The sequence below is a fragment of the Coregonus clupeaformis genome, chromosome 37, assembly GCF_020615455.1.
Source record: "Coregonus clupeaformis isolate EN_2021a chromosome 37, ASM2061545v1, whole genome shotgun sequence".
NCBI lineage: Eukaryota > Metazoa > Chordata > Actinopteri > Salmoniformes > Salmonidae > Coregonus > Coregonus clupeaformis.
The window spans coordinates 10,746,744-10,764,516 of NC_059228.1; positions in this window are offsets into that span (position 1 = coordinate 10,746,744).

Consider the following 17,773-nt stretch of genomic DNA (forward strand, 5'->3'; position numbering starts at 1 on the left):
TCTGGTTCATCCTTGAGAGCAATTTCCAAACGCCTGAAGGTACCGCGTTCATCTGTACAAACAACAGTACGCAAGTATAAACACCATGGCCCACGCAGCCGTCATACCGCTCAGGAAGGAGATGCGTTCTGTCTCCTTGAGATGAACGTACTTTGGTAAGAAAAGTGCAAATCAATCCCAGAACAACAGCAAAGGACCTTGTGAAGATGCTGGAGGAAACAGGTACAAAAGTATCTATATTCACAGTAAAACAAGTCCTATATCGATATAACCTGAAAGGCCGCTCAGCAAGGAAGAAGCCACTGCTCAAAAACCGCCATAAAAAATCTAGACTACGATTTGCAACTGCACATGGGGACAAAGATCGTACTTTTTGGAGAAATGTCCTCTGGTCTGATGAAACAAAAATAGAACTGTTTGGCCATAATGACCATCGTTATGTTTGGAGGAAAAAGGGGGCTGCTTGCAAGCCGAAGAACACCATCCCAACCATGAAGCACGGGGGTGGCAGCATCATGCTGTGGTGGTGCTTTGCTGCAGGATGGACTGGTGCACTTCACAAAAAAGATGGCATCATGAGGAAGGAAAATTATGTGGATATATTGAACCAACATCTCAAGACATCAGTCAGGAAGTTAAAGCTTGGTCGCAAATGGGTCTTCCAAATGGACAATGACCCCAAGCATACTTCCAAAGTTGTGGCAAAATGGCTTAAGGACAACAAAGTCAAGGTATTGGAGTGGCAATCACAAAGCCCTGACCTCAATCCCATAGAACATCTGTGGGCAGAACTGAAAAAGCGTGTGCGAGCAAGGAGGCCTACAAACCTTACTCAGTTACACCAGCTCTGTCAGTAGGAATGGGCCAAAATTCACCCAACTTATTGTGGGAAGCTTGTGGAAGGCTACCCCAAACATTTGACCCAAGTTAAACAATTTAAAGGCAATGCTACCAAATACTAATTGAGTGTATGTAAACTTCTGACCCACTGGGAATGTGATGAAATAAGTAAAAGCTGAAATAAATCATTCTCTCTACTATTATTCTGACATTTCACATTCTTAAAATAAAGTGGTGATCCTAACTGACCTAAGACAGGGAATTTTTACTAGGATTAAACATCAGGAATTGTGAAAAACGGAGTCTAATGTATTTGGCTAAGGTGTATGTAAACTTCCGACTTCAACTCTATATCATATATTAAGCGTTAATCAGTTAAATTAGACATTGAACTTGAACCCTGTAAGAATCCTGGATCTAGCTGTCGGACAGATTTTTGTATAGCGATCTCAGAAATGCAGTGTAGCCACTTAACATTTCGTGTCTACTTATATTACGGGGTGAAAACAGATTTCATGGGCACACTGTCACGACTTCCGCCGAGGCTGTCCCCCCTCCTGGTTCGGGCAGGCTTCGGCGTTTGTCGTCACCGGAGTACTAGCTACTGCCGATCCCATTCTCATCACTCCACTTGTCATGTCTTGTCAATCACACACACCTGGTGCTCATTCCCCTAATTAATATGTGTATAAGTGTTCCCTCTGTTCCCCTTGTCTTTGTGAGTGATTGTTTGTTGTGAGAGCGTGTAGCTCGGTTGAGCTACTTGTTATGTATGGTACGACGTGCTGTACGTCGTACTGTACGTTGTTATGGTTTACGACAGTGTGCTGTGTTACGGATGAATGGGTTGTCAGAATGTGTGGCACATGTCATTAAACGACAGAGTGATGTTCAATGTGAAACTGTGCAGATGTCCGTTCTTCTACAACTAGGCTAGATATAACATTGGCGACGAGGATGGCTGAATTCAGTTTACCACCGCCAGCACCATTTCTCGCCGTGCCTGGCGAACCTCCAGTCCCGTGGAATAACTGGCTTGATAGTTTTAACACTTATCTAGAAGCTATGGACTTTTCTACAATCTCCGACAAGCGGAGGACAGCACTGCTCCGTCACTGCCTTGGTACAGAGGGACAGAGGATTTTCAGAGCGCTTGGATCGGCTCCTACATTCACTGCTGCAGTCAGCCTCTTACGGAACCACTTCGCCGGGAAAGAGCGAGTGCTCCTCCGACGCTACCGGCTACGGAAGAGACACCAACGGCCGAGTGAGTCCATTCAAAGCTACGTGGCTAATCTGAGGGATTTGGCTAGCTCTTGTAACTACGGGACACTTCAGGACGAGATCATCAGGGATCAGTTGATAGAGGGGACGTTATGTGAAAAGACAAGGGAGAAACTGCTTTTGGAATCGGATAATTTACAACTAGATGGAGCTATTAAAATAGCACTCCAGGTTGAAGCGGCGTTGGAATGCTCTTCTATGCTAACAGACAGCTCTGCAGCATACACTCGGCCCCCAGCCATTCTCACACACCAGCTTCAGCCCGAGCAGGCGCACTACAACGATCACGCGCTGCGCAAGCCCTCCCGCGTCGATAGCTGCATGGACACAGACACCGACATGCCCGTGCAGCAGGCACACAGACAAACAAACAGAAGTAGCTGTGGCAACTGTGGGGCTAGCTCTCACAATTCAAGGGCTTCAAACTGCCCAGCCCGTGGGAAAATATGCAAGAACTGTTCAAAATACAATCACTTTGCGAAAGTGTGTCGTTCTGCCCCTGCTACTAGCTCCACCCAGAACAGGCCCTTAGTTTCATCTCACTCTCAACATGAACACACGGAAATCCGAACCGTCTCCACCAACCATGTGTCATTCAGGACATGCACTGTGCAGCTGGGTGAGGTGGGTTTGCCTTTGCTGCTGGATACTGGCGCTGCGGTGTCGTTGCTCAACCTTGCCACTTACTACAAGTTTTACAGTCACCTACCACTCCAACAGCCCTCCACTGCCCTGTGTGGGTACGGTAGATCCAAGATAGACATTGTAGGCACCCTCCAGGTCCCAGTACACTACGGCACCAAACATCTGCCATCATTCACATTTCATGTTGCAAAGCGGGGTGCCAACCTCCTGGGCCTCGACCTCTTCACAGGCTTGGGATTCACACTGAGAGATGACAGTGGGTCAGCTATCTACCAGGTTACCTGCACATGGCAACATAACTGGCCGACTCTGTTTGATGGACTGGGCTGCCTCACAGCCTTTACTCACAGTCCCCCAGATAAGCAGGGCGAGTTCGTGCCCGCATAGGCCTTTCTTCCACCGCCACCGCTTGTGGCTCTGGCCCTTGGGGAACCCACAGAGGCTGGGGCTCAGGTGGTAGTGGTGGAGGAGGTCCATCCGGTGGCGTCTCTGGCCTGCATGTCTGTTTTGTGTGCCTTCGTGTTCCTTGAGGGGCAGGGACTTTTCTGAAGCGGCTGGCGTGCCAGCGTGATCCATTGCTCATCATGAATGTGGCGGGCCCCAGTTGTCGACTGACCTGCAAGGGGTCCGACCAGAATGAGGCCATTTTGTTGCACCGCTGAGGCCGTCGGGCTCGGACCCAGTCTGACACTTGGATGATCGACTTCTTCACCCTGTGTGCCTTGTCAAAACGCTGTTTCATTGCTCTTTGGTGCCTGGCCACTGCCTGCTGTTCTTGGGTGCGCCTAGTCGCCGGTTCTGCTACTCTCTGTGTTCTGAGTCTGTCCAGTGGCAGTTCCATCTCACGACCTAGCATGAGGGATGCCGGGGAGACCTGTGTTGTTGTGTGTTTGCTTGCTCTGTAGTGCATTAGCGTTTGATTCAAAGCAGTTTGGAACGGCACCCCTGGACCAGGTGCGCTCTGATGCCGTTCTTCAGCGTTTGGTTGAAGCGTTCCACCCCTCCGTTAGCTTGTGGGTTGTAGTAGGCCGTGCGGATGTGTTTGATTTCCTTGTTGCTGAGATATGAGGAGAACTCGGCAGAGGTTAGCTGGGGCCCATTGTCCGTGGTAAGGGTGAGGGGTAGGCCCCACCTTGTGAACAGGCTGTCTAGGATGTCCACGATGGCCTGTGCTGTGACAGTTCCGACAGGAACCACTTCTGGCCACTTAGAGTGGAGGTCATACACCACCACCAGGAAGCGCTGATGGTGAGGGACTGCGTGTCCATGGATCTCGCCACAGATGTCCAGTTGGATGTGCTCCCAGGGGTGGTACGGCCATGCGAGAGGCTGCAGGGGGGGTGGGGCGGACTGTCCTGTTTTCCCACTGAGGAGGCATGCAGCACAATCCCTGACCAGGGCTTCAATGTCGTGGTCGATGCCTGGCCACCACACAAGGTCTCGACATCGCTGTTTGACCTTCACTATGCCCAAGTGACCCTCGTGCGCCATGGATAGAACACGCGCACGCAGGCCACTCGGGACCACAGTGCAAAACCCTCGAGAGACACAGACTTCTTCCCAGCAAGAAAGTTCGTTCTTCACTCTGGCGAAAGTCGCCAGCTCTTCCGGCACATGTGCTGGCCATCCAGTGCGTATGTAGGTGCGCAGGGTAGACAGTGTGGGATCCTGTTCCGATGCTTGCTTCAGCTCCTCCAGTGAGACGACTGACTGAAGAGGAGCGTAGAGCATTTGTACAAGCTCTGTTTCGTTGTCGTCTGGCAAGACGGTCGGAGTAGGAGCGTCAAAGGAGCGTGAGAGGAGGTCTGCCACCACGTTATCCCTCCCCGGAGTGAACTTCAGCTGATAGTCATACTGTCTGAGGCGGTCGGCCCATCTGTGCAGCCGAAGTGGCTTGTGGCCAGTTCCTGATGCTGACAGTAGCGTTGTGAGGGACTGGTGGTCAGTTCGGAGTGTGAACAGACGGCCATATAGGTAGAGGTGCCACCTTTCGCACGCCCAGACACATGCCAGTGCTTCTCGTTCGCCCACAGAGTACCGTTGTTCTGTGGGGCTCAGGGCCCTTGAGGCGAAGGCGACGGGCCTCTCAATGCCATTCTGCAGCTGTGAGAGGACAGCTCCTAGTGCTCCAGCTGAGGCGTCACATGTGACAATGGTGTGGCAGACGGGGTCAAAGTGAGCCAAGACTGGGGCTGTGGTGAGCTGGCTCTTCAGTGAGCGGACCGCGTCTGAGCAGGCTGCCGTCCAGGCCCATGGCTCATCCTTCTTGAGGAGCTGGCGAAGGGGCGCTGTGGTCTGAGAGTAGTGGGGCAGAAACCGGAGGTAGTAAGCTGTCATGCCCAAGAATGAGGCCACCTGAGAGGCTGAGGTCGGTTCCGGGATCCGGTGGACGGCTTCAATGTTCGACATGAGTGGGGCAATGCCTTTGGCCGACAGGCGGAAGCCCACAAACTCGACGGCTGGAGCTGCAAAGGTGCACTTTCCACCGTTAAGGGTCAGGTTGTTCCGCAGTAGAGCACTGAATACTCTGTGGAGTCGATAATCATGGATGTGGAGGTCAGGGCCGTGGACCACGATGTCATCCAGATAGACCGCCACCCCAGGTATTCCAGCGAGGATGGTGCTCATCACCTTCTGGAAGCAGCTGGGGGCGGAGCTAAGTCCAAAAGGCATGCGTGTATATCTGAACACGCCAGCATGTGTGACAAAGGCCGTGAGGTCTCTGCTAGCTGCATGGAGGGGTACCTGAAGATAACCCTGACGAAGGTCAAGCTTCGTGAAAATCGTGGAGCCATGGAATTGTGCGTTCAGCTCCTCAGCTGTAGGCAAGGGGTACTTATCCGGGACAACGGCCTTGTTCACAGCACGGAGATCCACACAGGTCCGGATTCCACCTGACTTTTTGGTTGCAATGACCAAGTTTGAAATCCAGGGGGCAGCGTTGACTGGCTCAATGATGCCTGCATCCAACTGTGACTGGAGATCTTTTGTGACGTCATCACGCAGTGCAAAGGGAATGCGCCGCAGGGGCTGCATGACTGGGGTCACTTCCGGATTCACTAGGGGCCTGTGTCCCTCACCATCAGCGCTTCCTGGTGGTGGTGTATGACCTCCACTCTAAGTGGCCAGAAGTGGTTCCTGTCGGAACTGTCACAGCACAGGCCATCGTGGACATCCTAGACAGCCTGTTCACAAGGTGGGGCCTACCCCTCACCCTTACCACGGACAATGGGCCCCAGCTAACCTCTGCCGAGTTCTCCTCATATCTCAGCAACAAGGGAATCAAACACATCCGCACGGCCTACTACAACCCACAAGCTAACGGAGGGGTGGAACGCTTCAACCAAACGCTGAAGAACGGCATCAGAGCGCACCTGGTCCAGGGGTGCACGTTCCAAACTGCTTTGAATCAAACGCTAATGCACTACAGAGCAAGCAAACACACAACAACACAGGTCTCCCCGGCATCCCTCATGCTAGGTCGTGAGATGGAACTGCCACTGGACAGACTCAGAACACAGAGAGTAGCAGAACCGGCGACTAGGCGCACCCAAGAACAGCAGGCAGTGACCAGGCACCAAAGAGCAATGAAACAGCGTTTTGACAAGGCACACAGGGTGAAGAAGTCGATCATCCAAGTGTCAGACTGGGTCCGAGCCCGACGGCCTCAGCGGTGCAACAAAATGGCCTCATTCTGGTCGGACCCCTTGCAGGTCAGTCGACAACTGGGGCCCGCCACATTCATGATGAGCAATGGATCACGCTGGCACGCCAGCCGCCTCAGAAAAGTCCCTGCCCCTCAAGGAACACGAAGGCACACAAAACAGACATGCAGGCCAGAGACGCCACCGGATGGACCTCCTCCACCACTACCACCTGAGGCCCAGCCTCTGTGGGTTCCCCAAGGGCCAGAGCCACAAGCGGTGGCGGTGGAAGAAAGGCCTATGCGGGCACGAACTCGCCCTGCTTATCTGGGGGACTACTTAACCTCTTTTCATTCTTAGGCTCCGTTAGGTGTCTTAGTCAACCTCCAGGTTAATGGACTGAACTGGCTAGTTTGGAGAGTCCATCCGTTTAAGGGTTAATGTTTATTTCTTACAGGTATCACTCTAGGTTCTTGCCCTATGGACATTTTATATATGGTACCAGTCCCTGGTTTTGGAAAGGGGGGGGAAATGTTATGTATGGTACGACGTGCTGTACGTCGTACTGTACGTTGTTATGGTTTACGACAGTGTGCTGCGTTACGGATGAATGGGTTGTCAGAATGTGTGGCACATGTCATTAAACGACAGAGTGATGTTCAATGTGAAACTGTGCAGATGTCCGTTCTTCTACAACTAGGCTAGATATAACACTACTATTCACTGTGTTTATGCCAAGGTGGATGTTTTCCCTTGTAATAGTTTCGTTTGACGCTTGGAGCTTTAGATTTGTGTAAACGGAATCAACTCTGGACATCGGTATTTTACCTCCTGCGCCTGACTCCTTCATTCACACCTCGTCACACACTCAAATCCCTAATAATGTATGCATTGCAAAATCAAGTCACCTTACCTTGATACTTAAAACCTAAATCGATACTGCCATTAACGTGGTTCTTCAATAATTATGCATAATACTTGTGCGCATTTGGTGTCCAGCTGATTAGTTATGACCTGATATTTTCACACATCATTTAATCTGATCCAGGAAGGATTTTTCCGAATGACAGTTAAGTGACGATCAGCTGTTGTGATAGCGCATGCGATGCAACAACAGCTCAAGTGCTGGAAAAAAAGGTGTTCGAGGAATATTTTGGTTTCTCATTTGTTATGCAGGTGAAGGCAGTTGTGCCTGGATCCACGTTGGATCTAATAGCCCTAAAACATGTATGTTGATCATCTGTTGTTCTCTGCTTGATGTACAGCAGGGTCTCGTTAGATTTAACAGAGAAAGCGTGAAGGTAATGTGTCCATGTTTTCAAATGTTTTTGTGCCTCGGATTAGACACAGTCTGCTGTGCACAATTGTGTAGGATAGACTATTGCGCAACACCCAACGCTATTCCTATGAATTATTCTGGATATTGTGGTGTCCAGGACAACGTTGCTAATTATGCTGTGATGATAAGAAGTCCGCTTACACTGTACTTTGATTATAAAGATTTTATTGTATCAAAGATCACAGTATCAATTTACAGATATCTGCCAGCATCTGAGAACAACGGCCCAATCTGTTGTCCCCCCTTCTTTGTTCAGAACATGGTATTTATATCCTATGTAACATAATATGGCGTGATTTTAATAAACCAATCCCTGGCCTCTACATAGCAGACTTTCCTCTATTCCAAGAAACCTATGTAGTAATGCTTTCCAGATGTTTCCGCAAGCCGAGCCAAGTTCCGCTAACACACCATTTGCAAACGTCAGCAAAATCATAAACTGTTTAGATACTACAATATAATGACAACATATTACATATCTTAGTGGGCTTATTCATAATATGATCTTTAAATGAAATAACATGACAAATACATGTTGTTTTCCATGTTACACTTGCAATTTTAAGTAGCTTACTTGAACTTGAATTTGGAGCTCAAAAATTCAAATACTGGAATAGGCCTACCCTGAAAATAAGACATTTCCTCAATTTGGTGCTTGAAAAGTAATTATTGTAGCCAATTTATAATTTCTCCTGCTCCCTTAAAATGATCTGTGATTTCATTTTTTATCCGTTTTTGTGAGAGATGTGGTCACTTTCATTTGTTTCCGCTTCAGTTGAAGGGTATTGCGCTACTCTGTTGCGGTAAAACCATGTGCAGTTATTATGAGGATGACAACATATAATGTTGGCTTCAACTTGGCTTTCCATACAAATCCTTCCATTAAAAAAGGAACCTGGTTTTCGGTCACTTTCTCATTATAAAAACAGCGATGGTGAAATTCAAATGGTGAGATTAATGCTACCGCTATTCATGGCTTTATTATGTGTGCCTGCGTCTGTCACATAGGCTACAGAAAATTGCCATGCATGCATCCAATCTATTTAGTCAGGCAATGTTCACATTATTCTCACATATTTTAGAATCGAATAATAATTTGAATATCAATGCATTGTCAAGGCCTAAAAAAAAGTGTATTCTTAGAGTGATAATGGCCTACTTTTTTGACACTTTTTTTGCATGCTTTTTGGGGAGAGGGCACTATATGTACAATTATATAAATTATACTATTGTATAACATTGTCTTTTAAAAATTGAAAAAGTCCCTGAAAGTCCTTGAATTAATATACATGCCAATGTCTGTATAAACCCTGTTTAAAGGATGTATAGTCAAACCAAATCACATTGTATTTGTCACATGCTCCGAATACAACTGGTGTAGACTTATGTTGTTGTATAGGTGGAGTTATGGGTCAATTTGCATATATTCACTTTTATTCCTCTGAGTACACATGTGGAACTGCATGAAAATCATTTTTATTTTTGTTTCAAACCATTTAGAAAATGTTATCCCAATGTCACACATTGGCAGTGGCGTATATTCATGGATGGCAAATGTTTTATCTTTCTCTCTGTGTTTTCATAATTTTCCTTCAATTCACAAGAGGCTGAATGTATCTCACCTGAAAGCATCCGAGCGAGCGAAACAGGGCCACTCTGTCTCAGTATGTGTAGGCCATCTATCTGATTCTGTCTGGTCATAATGAGTATGACATTGTTGCCACCCGTAGCATTAAATGCAAGGGAAGCCAGTGAGCATTTGACCTCCCTTGATAAAACAAATTATAGCCAATCAGTGATGCACTAAACAGAGTGAGCTCAACTGTGAATGGTCCTGGCTCACCAAAGAAAGTGGATTTGGATTTGGCTTTACTCCTATCACATTGCATCAAGAGAAATACGTCATTTACAGAAACAACTTGAATTGTTGCATCTCGTTGTGTTGTTGTCCTAGCTACTAGCTAGCTAGCTAAAATTGTCTGTTTCCTAAATTAGCCATGGATGGAGATAGGGATTTGGACTTGTGGTTTTACTTAATTCTCCGTACTGCCCAATGATTATAAGGACAATTCTGATCCAACCATAAATTCATACATTGTGCCCCTGGACTGAGAGGATGGAAGTTCAATATGTAGCTAGATGTAGAAGTCTAATGTTACCTAGCTAACATTGCCCATGAAAGGAAGTTAGGCTAGCAAGCATTTTAGCCAGGTAGCCTAGGACAAAAAATTTAAAGTGTGTACTGTATGACAAAGTGATAGACATCATATTTAGCTTACATTGATTGGACTAAGGATATTTTAGTTGTCACTGTATTAGACTAAGCATTGGAGATTTGATGAAGTTGAAATGGTGGTGGAATAGTGGAGGCAGCTCCAGTTTTCTTTGCGACTTGCGGTAACTCTCCGTGGTTCTAAATCAATAGTTGTTTAGTGGTCCGAAAATGTCAGAAACATGAACTTGCTTGACCATGCTGTAGGTCATGTAAATGTTTGTTACATGCAATACGCTTTGTAGACTTCACCGGACAGAGTTTGCTCTCCGGTTTTGTGATGAAACAAAGATGTGGTTGAATTTACTCTGCCACTGTGTCTTCTTACTGTCTCGGAATTAGGCCTATATATCACGGTTGCAAGGTATTTGAACTAACAGGGTATAGAGAAAACAACGCAATTATCACAACACAGGTTGTAATATGGCATTTATTTTCTGTCTTGGCTTCCCCAGTGATTTTACCTATGCACCGTTACTGCACATTGGCCTCATTATTTATTGAAAGACCCTTATACAGTGTGATGTGTTGTACAGTTCTTCATAAATATAGTTTTTTTATGTGATGTTTGTGCTTAGTGTGATGATATACATTTTTCAATCTGTATATTTTATTAATTTGTGATGTTTGAAATGGAAATAAAGGTAAATAATGCAGCATAAAATGTAAAATTGGCAGGTCTTTGATATTGTCTGTTGCATCAGTGAATTCTATATTCAATTGTTGCAACCAATAGGTGGTTTTAACACAGCTTTCTACAAAGGGTTGGTCAAAACAAGCATTGTGATTGGTTGAGACGCGTTCTAAGCCATATTAAAAAATCAGTTTAGCACAGGTAAGCCTATTACGCAAAAATGGGTATCCTGTTGTCTGTTCCATCTGAGAAATCCCTACGCATCCAATGTTCCATCAGCCAAGCCAGCCAACTCATTAACTTGATCTCCACTGTAAAATGCATGTTGACATTAATTCCCCTTGCTTCTAGCCTAACATTTGGTTTGCAACAATGAGGGTTTGTACAAACGTTGTTTTCAGCCTCTCGACATTTGCAACATTGTTTCAATATTGAAATTCGATCTCCACTGTCCTATTGAGAATTAACGTGTCAGCCAGTTGAGATCATGAATAAGCATCATTTTTATGGATACAGTGCCTTGCAAAAGTATTCATCCCCCTTGGCGTTTTTCCTATTTTGTTGCATTACAACCTGTAACTTAAATGGATTTTTATTTAGATTTCAAGTAATGGACATACACAAAATAGTCCAAATTGGTGAAGTGAAATGAAAAAAATTACATGTTTCAAAGAATTCTAAAAAATAAATAACGGAAAAATGGTGAATGCATATGTATTCACCCCCTTTGCTATGAAGCCCCTTATAAGATCTGGTGCAACCAATTACCTTCAGATGTCACATAATTAGTTAAATAAAGTCCACCTGTGTGCAATCTAAGTGTCACATGATCTGTCACATGATCTCAGTATACAGTTGAAGTCGGAAGTTTACATACACCTTAGCCAAATACATTTAAAATCTGTTTTTCACAATTAGTGACATTTAATCCTAGTAACAATTTCCTGTCTTAGGTCAGTTAGGATCACCACTTTATTTTAAGAATGTGAAATGTCAGAATAATAGTAGAGAGAATGATTTATTTCAGCTTTTATTTCCTGCATCACATTCCCAGTGGGTCAGAAGTTTACATACACTCAATTAGTATTTGGTAGCATTGCCTTTAAATTGTTTAACTTCGGTCAAACGTTTCGGGTAGCCTTCCACAAGCTTCCCACAATAGGTTGGGTGAATTTTGGCCCATTCCTCCTGACAGAGCTGGTGTAACTGAGTCAGGTTTGTAGGCCTCCTTGCTCACACATGCTTTTTCAGTTCTGCCCACATATTTTCTATAGGATTGAGGTCAGGGCTTTGTGATGGCCACTCCAATACCTTGACTTTGTTGTCCTTAAGCCATTTTGCCACAACTTTGGAAGTATGCTTGTGGTCATTGTCCATTTGGAAGACCCATTTGCGACCAAGCTTTAACTTCCTGACTGATGTCTTGTGATGTTGCTTCAATATATCCACATAATTTTCCTTCCTCATGATGCCATCTATTTTGTGAAGTGCACCAGTCCCTCCTGCAGCAAAGCACCCCCACAGCATGATGCTGCTACCCCCATGCTTCACGGTTGGGGTGGTGTTCTTCGGCTTGCAAGCAATCCCCTTTTTCCTCCAAACATAACGATGGTCATTATGGCCAAACATTCTATCAGACCAGAGGACATTTCTCCAAAAGGTACGATCTTTGTCACCATGTGCAGTTGCAAACCGAAGTCTGTCTTTTTTATGGCGGTTTTGGAGTAGTGGCTTCTTCTTTGCTGAGCGGACTTTCAGGTTATGTCGATATAGAATACTTTTGTACCTGTTTCCTCCAGCATATTCACAAGGTCCTTTGGTGTTGTTCTGGGATTGATTTGAACTCTTTTTAACCAAAGTACGTTAATCTCTAGGAGACAGAAAGCGTCTCCTTCCTGAGCGGTATGACAGCTGCATAGTCCCATGGTGTTTATACTTGCGTACTATTGTTTGTACAGATGAACATGGTACCTTCAGACATTTGGAAATTGCTCCCAATGATGAACCAGACTTGTGGAGGTCTACAATATTTTTCTGAGGTCTTGGCTGATTTCTTTTGATTTTCCCATGATGTCAAGCAAAGAGGCAGTGAGTTTGAAAGTAGGCCTTGAAATACATCTACAGGTACACCTCCAATTGACTCAAATGATGTCAATTAGCCTATCAGAAGCTTCTAAAGACATGACATCATTTTCTGGAATTTTCCAAGCTGTTTAAAGGCACAGTCAATTTAGTGTATGTAAACTTCTGACCCACTGGAATTGTGATACAGTGAATTATAAGTGAAATAATCTGTCTGTCAACAATTGTTGGAAAAATGACTTGTGTCATGCACAAAGTAGATGTCCTAACTGACTTGCCAAAACTATAGTTTGTTAACAAGACATTTGTGGAGTGGTTGAAAAGCGAGTTTTAATGACTCCAACCTAAGTGTATGTAAACTTCCGACTTCAACTGTATATACACCTGTTCTGAAAGGCCCCAGAGTCTGCAACACCACAAAGTAAGGGGCACCACCAAGCATGCGGCATCATGAAGACCAAGGAGCTCTCCAAACAGGTCAGGGACAAAGGTGTGGAGAAGTACAGATCAGGGATGGGTTATAAAAAAAATATCAGACACTTTGAACATCCCACGGAGCACCATTAAATCCATTATTTAAAAAATTGAAAGAATATGGCACCACAACAAACCTGCCAAGAGAGGGCAGCCCACCAAAACTCACGGACCAGGCAAGGAGGGCATTAATCAGAGAGGCAACAAAGAGACCAAAGATAACCTTGAAGGAGCTGCAAAGCTCCACAGCGGAGATTGGAATATCTATCCATAGGACCACTTTAAGCCGTGCACTCCACAGAGCTGGGCTTTACGGAAGAGTGGCCAGAAAGAAAGCCATTGCTTAAAGAAAAAAAGAGGCGCCAAAAGGCATGTGGGAGACTCACCAAACATATGGAAGAAGGTATTCTGGTCAGATGAGACTAAATTGAGCTTTTTGACCATCAAGGAAAACGCTATGTCTGGCGCAAACCCAACACCTCTCATCACCCCGAGAACACCATCCCCACAGTGAAGCATGGTGGTGGCAGCATCATGCTGTGGGGATGTTTTTCATCGGCAGGGACTGAGAAACTGGTCAGAATTGAAGGAATGATGGATGGCGCTAAATACAGGGAAATTCTTGAGGGAAACCTGTTTCAGTCTTCCAGAGATTTGGAGGTTCACCTTCCAGTAGGACAATGACCCTAAGCATACTGCTAAATCAACACTTGAGTGGTTTAAGGAGAAACTATGTCTGGTGCAGACCTCAATCCAATTGAGAATATGTGGTAGGACTTAGATTGCTGTACACCAGCGGAACCCATCCAACTTGAAGGAGCTGGAGCAGTTTTGCCTTGAATAGTTATGCACGCTCAAGTTTTCTGTTTTTTTTGGTCTTATTTATTGTTTGTTTTGCATCTTCAAAGTGGTAGGCATGTTGTGTAAATCAAATGATACAAACCCCAAAATAAATCCATTTTAATTGCAGGTTGTAAGGCAACAAAATAGGAAAAATGCCAAGGGGGGTGAATACTTTCGCAAGCCACTGTAAATACAAAGAAATTAAATGTAGCTACTTTGCTGTTATTCTAGCTGCACGGTTTGACATGACTGTGTTAGCTGTAGTTGGCTAGCTAGCACGCAAGGGATAAGAGTGTTGCCATTCAGCATGGCAAAGGAACAGAATGAATGACAGGGTCGAGTCCAAAGATAGAACAAAAATACTTCACGACTGAGTTGCATCTCTGGCAACCTAGTCGATAGAATGAACAGACATTTTTTCTCAGCCAGTTAAAAAATCTTGAATCAGCATAATTTATATGGATATACAATGCATTCGGAAAGTATTCAGAACCCTTGACTTTTTCCACATTTTGTTACGTTACAGCCTTATTCTAAAATTTATTAAATCGTTTTTTCCTCTCATCAATCTTCACACAATACCCAACAATGACAAAGCAAAAACGGTGTTGTAGAAATGTTTTGCACATTTATAAATAAAAACAAACGGAAATATCACATTTACATAAGTATTCAGACACTTTACTCAGTACTTTGTTGAAGCACCTTTGGCAGCGATTACAGCCTCGAGTCTTCTTGGGTATGACGCTACAAGCTTGGCACACCTGTATTTGGGGAGTTTCTACCATTCTTCTCTGCAGATCCTCTCAAGCTTTGTCAGGTTGGATGAGGAGTGTTGCAGCACAGCTATTTTCAGGTCTCTCCAGAGATGTTCGATCTGGTTCAAGTCCGGGCTCTGGCTGGGCCACTCAAGGAAATTCAGAGACTTGTCCCGAAGCCACTCCTGCATTGTCTTGGCTGTGTGCATAGGGTCGTTGTTCTGTTGGAAGGTGAACCGTCGCCCCAGTCTGAGGTCCTGAGCGCTCTGGAGCAGGTTTTCATCAAGGATCTCTCTGTACTTTGCTCTGTTCATCTGCCGCTGAAAAACATCCCCACATTATGATGCTGCCACCACCCTGCTTCACCGTAGGGATGGTGCCAGGTTTCCTCCAGATGTGACGCTTGACATTCAGGCCAAAGAGTTCAATCTTGGTTTCATCAGACTAGAGAATCTTGTTTCTCATGGTCTGAGAGTCTTTAGGTGCCTTTTGGCAAACTCCATGCGGGCTGTCAATGTGCCTTTTTACTGATTGTTGGAGTGCTGTAGAGATGGTTGTCCTTTTGGAAGGTTCTCCCATCTCCACAGAGGAACTGTAGAGCTCTGTCAGAGTGACCATCGGGTTCTTGGTCACCTCCCTGACCAAGGCCCTTCTTCCCCGATTTCTCAGTTAGGCCGGGCAGACAGCTCTAGGAAGAGTCTTGGTGGTTCCAAACTTCTTCCATTTAAGAATGATGGAGGCCACTGTGTTCCTGGGGACCTTCAATGCTGCAGAAATATTTTGGTACCCTTCCCCAGATCTGTGCCTCGACACAATCCTGTCTCGGAGCTCTACGGAAAATTCCTTCGACCTCATGGCTTGGTTTTTGCTCTGACATGCACTGTCAACTGTGGGACCTTATATAGACAGTTATGTGCCTTTCCAAATCATGTCCAATCAATTGAATTTACCACAGGTGGACTCCAATCAAGTTGTAGAAACATCTCAAGGATGATCAATGGAAACAGGATGCACCTGAGCTCAATTTCGAGTCTCATAGCAAACGGTCTGAATACTTATGTAAATAAGGTATTTCTGTTTTTAATTTATAATAACCTGTTTTCACTTTGTCATTATGGGTTATTGTGTGTAGATTGGTGAGGATTTTATTTATTTAATCAATTTTAGAATAAGGCTGTAATGTAACAAAATGTCAAAAAAGTCAAGGGGTCTGAATAGTTTCCGAAGGCCCTGTATACAAAGAAATGCCAATAGAAAAACAGGTAAAACGACATGAAATACAGCTAGTTTGCTGTCTTACCAGCTTCAGTTTTAAGAGATTTATTTTGCTGTGTAGTTGGCTAGCTTCTCTGAACAGTGTCCTGACGAGAGAGCACATTTTCTATGCCAGGCAGGGTTTCCAGGTCAAGCTCAAATTTCTAGCCTAATAACCACTCAAAACCTGCTAAAAGGCCTGAAAACTAGCCCAATTTTCTTTTCACAGCAAGAGAGGAGTTGCCATATTTATACAATAAAAAAAAATCCATAAAGTTATCGAGCCAATTAAGAAGGAATATCATAGTAACTTGTAACGACGTTAGAAGCTAAATTCGGGTTTCCTTAAAATAAAAATGATTGCAAGCTATGACATGACGTAATAAAGGAATTTGAATATGTGGCAAGAAAAAAGATCATTCACCCTTATTAAACATTCCAGATCATTTGCACAAGGGGGTATGGTATATGGCCAATATACCATGGCTAAGGACTGTTGTTAAGCATGACGCAACGCGGAGTGCCTGGATACAGCCGTTAGCCGTGGTATATTGGCCATATACCGCAAACCCTGGGGGTGCCTTATTGCTATTATAAACTGGTTACCAACGTAATTACAACAGTAAAATGTAATGTTTTGTCATACCTGTGGTATATGGTCTGATATACCACCGCTTTCAGCCAATCAGCATTCAGAGCTCAAACCAGGTTTTACGCATGTGCATAACTATAGATCAATCTGACAGGAGAGTTTGAGTGATGAAAGTTGGACAGAAGATCTCAATCTCTGAGCAAGAAAAACATTTAAAAAACAAATGTTAGGCTATTTTCAGGCAATTGTATTATTATGTGCCAAATGTTAAGACTACAAATGGCCCATTTGCGAGATTGATTTATCATTTCAATAGGCATAGGCTACAGACTAAAATCTGGGTTTATGATTGTAATTCAATTTTGCCATGGTTTGCTTAGATAAAAGCAGGTAGCCTACAGTCGGGGTCAAAGGTTTTGAGAATGACACAAGTGTTGGTTTTCACAAAGTTCGCTGCTTCAGTGTTATGAGATATGTTTGTCAGATGTTACTATGGTATACTGAAGTATAATTACAAGCATTCCATAAGTGTCAAAGGCTTTTATTGACAATTACATTAAGTTTATGCAAAGAGTCAATATTTGAAGTGTTGACCCTTCTTTTTCAAGACCTCTGCAATCTGCCCTGGCATGCTGTCAATTAACTTCTGGGCCACATCCTGACTGATGGCAGCCCATTCCTGCATAATCAATGCTTGGAGTTTGTCAGAATTTGTGGGTTTTTGTTTGTTCACCCGCCTCTTGAGGATCGACCACAAGTTCTCAATGGGATTAAGGTCTGGGGAATTTCCTGGCCATGGACCCAAAATGTCAATGTTTTGTTCCCTGAGCCACTTAGTTATCACTTTTGCCTCATGGCAAGGTGCTCCAACATGCTGGAAAAGGCATTGGTCGTCACCAAACTGTTCTTGGATGGTTGGGAGAAGTTGCTCTCAGAGGATGTGTTGGTACCATTCTTTATTCATGGCTCTGTTCTTAGGCAAAATTGTGAGTGAGCCCACTCCCTTGGAGCAACCCCACACATGGTCTCAGGATGCTTTACTGTTGGCATGACACAGGACTGATGGTAGTGCTCACCTTGTCTTCTCCGGACAAGGTGTTTTCCAGATGCCC